This window comes from Habropoda laboriosa, unplaced genomic scaffold, assembly GCF_001263275.1.
Source record: "Habropoda laboriosa isolate 0110345459 unplaced genomic scaffold, ASM126327v1 scaffold874, whole genome shotgun sequence".
Lineage (NCBI taxonomy): Eukaryota > Metazoa > Arthropoda > Insecta > Hymenoptera > Apidae > Habropoda > Habropoda laboriosa.
In genome coordinates, this window is record NW_017100971.1 from 34,332 (window position 1) to 40,369 (window position 6,038).

At 30.8% G+C, this 6,038-nt stretch overlaps 1 protein-coding gene across 1 annotated transcript in view; it reads right to left on the minus strand.

Moving 5' to 3' along the window:
- Positions 1-6,038, minus strand: part of LOC108577707 (3-oxo-5-beta-steroid 4-dehydrogenase-like) — a 14,752-nt gene that overhangs the window by 8,444 nt on the left and 270 nt on the right. The window lies entirely within an intron of this gene.

Sequence of the window (6,038 nt, forward strand, 5' to 3'; positions counted from 1 at the left end):
TACTATGTGGTACGAGCGATAATCGAAATAGTGTTTGAAAACATCGCGTCATTTTTAACTGTATCATAAATCGGTTACATTTAAATAAGTACATGTTAGTGGAATTAACAAAAGTACTTCTTCCGAAAGTTTCTATAAGATACTTTATGTGCCAAGTGTGATTTCTGTTAAGTGATGAGTGAATCAAGATTATAAATATATAAATATTATAACTGTGTAAAAGCAAATAACCCATCACTAGATATTAATGCCTATTTAAATACGTAAGCACATATGTAATTATTTACTGCATGTTTTTAAAATGGTTTAAATAAATATTAGTAGACTATGCTATATTATTGTCAAGCTTACTATACTGTTATTAAAATATAAAAATTAAAGGTAAAAATACTAAAAGTTTTCAGAAATGAAAAGGAAATAACTAATAATAAAGTTTAAAAATGTAAGGTTAGGACTGAGTAGAATACAATGTGTACGATTGTTCTTTGATCTTCTTGAAAGAGGTGATTTGAAAAGTTCTATAGATATGGTGTTAAAAACAAAAACTTAAGAAGATGTACATACATTGGTTAGGTACTATTTACATTGCAAAGCTATAATAGGTATTCAAAATGATTATTTTCTTCTATGTAACTGTCAAATTTAGAATAATGGTGGCTGATAAATTTGTTGTGATGTATTTGATGTAATAAGTAGACAGAAGAGACAGTTAGGAAGAAATCTATTACAGTTAGGAAATTTATCGATGACACATCTGATGATCTAGAAGACCATATAGGCCACATAGCATTGCTGTGATAAAATATGCAGGAGCTCCATCATATCGAAACTGTATCAACTGTATTATTGTTGTTGCACATGGGTCAGCTTTCAATAATATTGGCAGATAATTATTTAAAAACTTCAAGGACATATATCCTGAAAGAGAATCTGGTCAATGCAATGGACTAACTACATAATTCCTTAACCCCTTGACATACAAAGATGTCTGGGATATGTCATTTGTTTATTATGTCATTGTAAACATTGATGTCTCTGAGACTACAAGAATTTTACACTAATTAAATTCGCTTTTAGTGCACCTATAAAACAAATATTACAAATATATAATTATATAGTTTCAGTGTGAGTATTAGAAATAATAATCCCTGCAACATGTCTGTTTTGAATTTGTTGTATGAAAGTGACGATAAAAGCCTAATGGGCTATTCGAGTGAAAATGGTATAGCTGATAATTTTCATATATATTGTAATATTTGAGATTTAGATACGGAATTCAATTATTATAGTAGAAAAAATAAATTGAAAATAGTGATTTAGTCAAATATAAATTAAAATTAATTCATATACATATGTATTATCACTTTTGGAAAATTTGCAAGAAAAAAACAATTGCTGTAAACGTGTGATTACTATAGGAATGGGCAATACCGATTGCGTTTCAATTTTTAAATAAAGATTCTTAATTTTCAACATCAAGCCACTGAATGAAAAACTTTAAATTCTGATACTGAAGAATAACAAAATATGTGTTAAAAAGTAAATGGAAAGTATAAAACCAGGTATGGAGGCAGCAAAAATATTTCAGATTATTCATAATTTTGACCCTGAATATGTCATTAAAATAAATCAAACTAAGGTATAGTGTTATACTAAAGTCACAAGGACTCTGTCAGTTAAAGGGGGAAAGAATATGGAAACCAGTATTTACAGTTTACATAAAATGAGTCATTCATGTATGGTGCAATATGCATTTATTTTTATATGAAAATTATTACTCAAAGCTTTTATTTGCTTCTAAGAAGCAAATGGAGCTTGGACTACAAATTTAGAAAGATATAAACAAAACGACATTACTTTCACGTTATAATTACTCCTTCAACATTAGGAAAATTGTATACTTCTATATGTGAACAATTTCTAAATATAACAACCCTATGTGAAAAAATGCAGCCTTTTACTATATTACAGGCTCTTGGTCTGATTAAGCCAATCTTGCTTTGTATGATTGCATATTTAAAGATGAAAATATTATGATAATATACCAACATGCACTTTAAAAATCCTACTACCAAAATATACTCCAATTTACAAACTGTTTGATGTACATATACTTTTATTTATAAGTAAAATACTACATACAAAAACCACAAAAGTATTGGGAATTAAAAGTCAATGAAACAAACTTAAAATTAAAGCAGTAATACAATCCATAGAAATACAATCTCTTGGTCATAATCAGTTGTAAGTATTGATTTGTTACCATGATGAGGTAAAAGTAATAACTGCATTTAGCAATAACTATTTCGAATTAGTATTACTTATACACTCTACGACAAAACTATAAGACATGTAAAAAAATTAAGGAAAATTCTGTTTCACCAAGCGAAAAATATGGAAGCATTATCATGGCCTGTCTAATCCTCTGATTTCAATCATTAAAAATTGTTGGAGGATGTTTGCACAAGAAATTTATGCAACAAATAAACAATTTAATAATATAGAAGAATTAAAAAATTGTATTTTCAATAAATGGAAATCGTTAGATTATAAATTTTATTCTAAATTTGTGTAAATCATTACCAAACAGAATAATTGAAGTTATTAAAAACAAAGGTGTTTTTACCTTTACATTATTAATAAGTAAATGAAGTTTATTTTCCATGAATTGTTTTTATTAATTTTTCAAAAAATAATTCTCTGTCTTGTAGTTTTGTCGGTTTACTTTTTGTTACGAAATCTGCAATTCTAAATAATCTCTTCTTACATTGAAGTTGTGAGAGATATTACAATCAATCATATAAGTGATTACTAAAGAACTATAATACAATATTCACTAAAATCATAGGTGTTTTGTAGTTTTATTGCGGACTGTATTACTGTATATACATTCAAACTTGTGTATAAAAAAAATAACAGTTTTCTCGCCATCAAGCCCTTTCTAACACTTTAACAGTAAATATATCGTAAATTATTAACCATGTATAGCTAAAACCATATCATGAGTTTCAGTATTTTAAGTTTTATCATTGTGCAAAATTTCATTGGAAAGTGGATGTTACATCTTGACATCTTCCCTTATAAGACACTTCCTTACACATTACTCTACAAAGGATGCAGATTTCTTAAAAACATTTCAATATTGGGTATCTAAGAATAGTCTCTGTCTCAAAATTTAATAATTTTATTGGGGCAATGTTTCTGCGAATTTTATTTTTTTCTTTTCATTGGTTTCGTTGCATTGAGGGACGTGATTTGTGCAAAATATAATTAAAAATATAATTAGCCTATACAAGATAAGTCACGAGAAACAGAATACCTAAATATCTCTGTTAGGATTGAAGATAGGAGGAAATGTCAAAGAGGAACTGTTCAATGGGACAAATATCATGATATAAACAGATCTTCTGATTGACGTTATCTTCAAGGTTTTTTAAAGCTCATCGATGGTTTTGTAAGGACGTATTCTAGACTAGACTTTTAAAAAAATCGATTTGTTTTGCATTTCCCGAAAGTTTAGATTTTCGAAATTATGTCTGCAGAAGGATTTGCCCGAAATCATAAAAATAACGAAATTATACATATTTAAAAAGCATTGCACACAACTTGCAGCATGCAACGTACAATATCCATTAACGTACAACCAGCTCTTACAATTAGTGATAACATTTTGGAAGTAATTACACCAATTTACGAAAATTCATCTGCAGACAAATTATTGAAGAGAAGATTAGAAGCAGAAACACAAAATAATAACGAATCGTCAAATTCGTTATAAATCGAAACATAACATTCAGGAGCAGCTTCTGTCGAAATCGCCACGTTTTTAGCCGTCAGTATTTTCAACGAAGAATTTTCATCAATTCTGTATGCTTTTTTCTCTATTGGAAATGATTGACAGAATCTGTCAAGCAGGCTAAGATTGTTGGTAGAGAAAAAAAAGTCAGCTGAGCAGGATTTCTTTGAACAAGAGGAAGGTCCACTGTGTGGTCTTGGTCTGACAGATTAGTTGAAAGTATAACCATTTTCATTAAACTGGTACAAGAAACTTTAAACGCATTTTTTTAGAAACCGTATTTTCTGAACTGACTGACACGATATCACAAGTTCTAGTTTCAAATTTTGCATACAGGTTCAGTAGATGTTCCGTTATCGTAGGAACCACGGACACAAAAAATTTAAAATTTCCTAATTTTATAGCCCACAAAACATGAAAAAAGATGGAAAAAAAAATCGACATTCAAACTTCAGTGTCCCCGTTTTAAAAATTTTTAATTTTTCTTTTTATCCTAGTTCCGACCAGAACCTCATTCATTCTAATTACGAATCTTTTTGGAATTCAGTCAGGAATCATGTCAGCTAGTAGGACTTTTTTTTTTAACGGGACAGTACTAAATAACTTATAATTCAGTTAATTTTGATTATTTTCACTTAAGAAAAATAGTGAATATTTTTAAAGCATGAATAAACATGTCTGCAAAAAGTCTTATGGTTTCTTTGTAAAAAGATCTCAAAAAAGACCTAAAAACTGACGCTCTAGACTAGAATAGCCCCTTAAATGGCACCATATATTTTTGATTTCATAGCGTAGTAGCTGATGTCAAGACGAATTCAACCATATAGGATATTATGACCTTAGTCTAAAAAAATGTACGATAAAGCAATGCAAACTTTAAAATATGCATTCAATTTATTTGAATTAAATTACACGTTACACATGGTGACCTTCAGTAGTAACACAGGCATTTAAACGTTCTGCAAGACTTTGAAATAATTTTTTAACCGTTTTCGATGAAATAGATACACAAGACCTAATTATTTTGTGAGTGGAATTTATGTGAATGAAGTATTCGCACAATACAGTATATTCTCCACAAGTGTCAGTCCGCAAGGAAGTTAAACCTGACACTTGTAGAGTCAGGGACTACGTTTAGAGCCTCGCGCCCGCCTTTGTAGTTTGCCGAACGTAGACAAGGACGGCGAATAAAAGATAAGGATGAAACGTGAGTTGAGGCAACCAAGCGATTTAAATACCAACTTTTTTAATTTTACGTTTTTCACGTATTAACAACATTTACTTATTAACACGTTCACTGTCTGGCGTGACATAATTATATCGTGTTTGATATCATTTTCATCAGAAAAATCTCACCAACATGTTAAAAAAAATTTCAGATGAAAAAAAGTAAAATTAAAGAAATTATATTTTTCTATTATGATTTGTCGAGCCGTGAAATCTCGTAAAGGCAACCGATGGGTGTAGCGTTACACGCTTGACTGACTGCGAGCGAGATAACATGGGCGCAGCAATGACGTAGACCTAGGCGTAGGACTATCTATACTGTCACTTGTAGAATCCAAACTTACTGACACTTGTAGAGAATTTACTGTACTTGATTGGCTAACGTCACTTTCTGGAAAGAGCTGTCTACCGATAACTTAAGGATTTATATTTATTGGAACAAGAACATTAACCGCATTTGCTTCATGTGTTACACTTCTCACTTTCAAAGGTTTTTTTCTTTTGCTTTCAACACTACCAGTTTTACTGATCTTTTTCATTAAATGTACATAAATAACTAGAAAAGTATGGACTGCTGCGGTCAGCGAATCGGTCTTTGTACAGACGGATAGCTTCTCTAAGGAACTGACGTTTTTCGTGATAAATGGAAATCAGATCGATCTTCTCTTTTTTTGAGTAAGGCATTGTTAAACGTATACCGATAAGTAAGACACCACACCTGTCCTTCGATTTGTGGAATAAAATTGCGTAGAGTGCTAGTAGAAAACAAAAATACTAGAAAGAAAAGCTGGTATACGAGGGGGTACCCAAAAGAAACCGAACTAATTTTTTGGTGGGCAGAGCTTTTGTAGTACCGCGTTTTGCTGCTAAGAGCGCATAGAACTAACATTCCTGAGTCGGTACGCCGAGTACCATCGCTGAAGAAGGTAAGGACTAGTTTCAGCAGAGTTTATAGTGGCAACTGTTTTGTGTGATCGTCGTTTTTGCAATGGCTGATTTTCGTGAACAGCGTGCG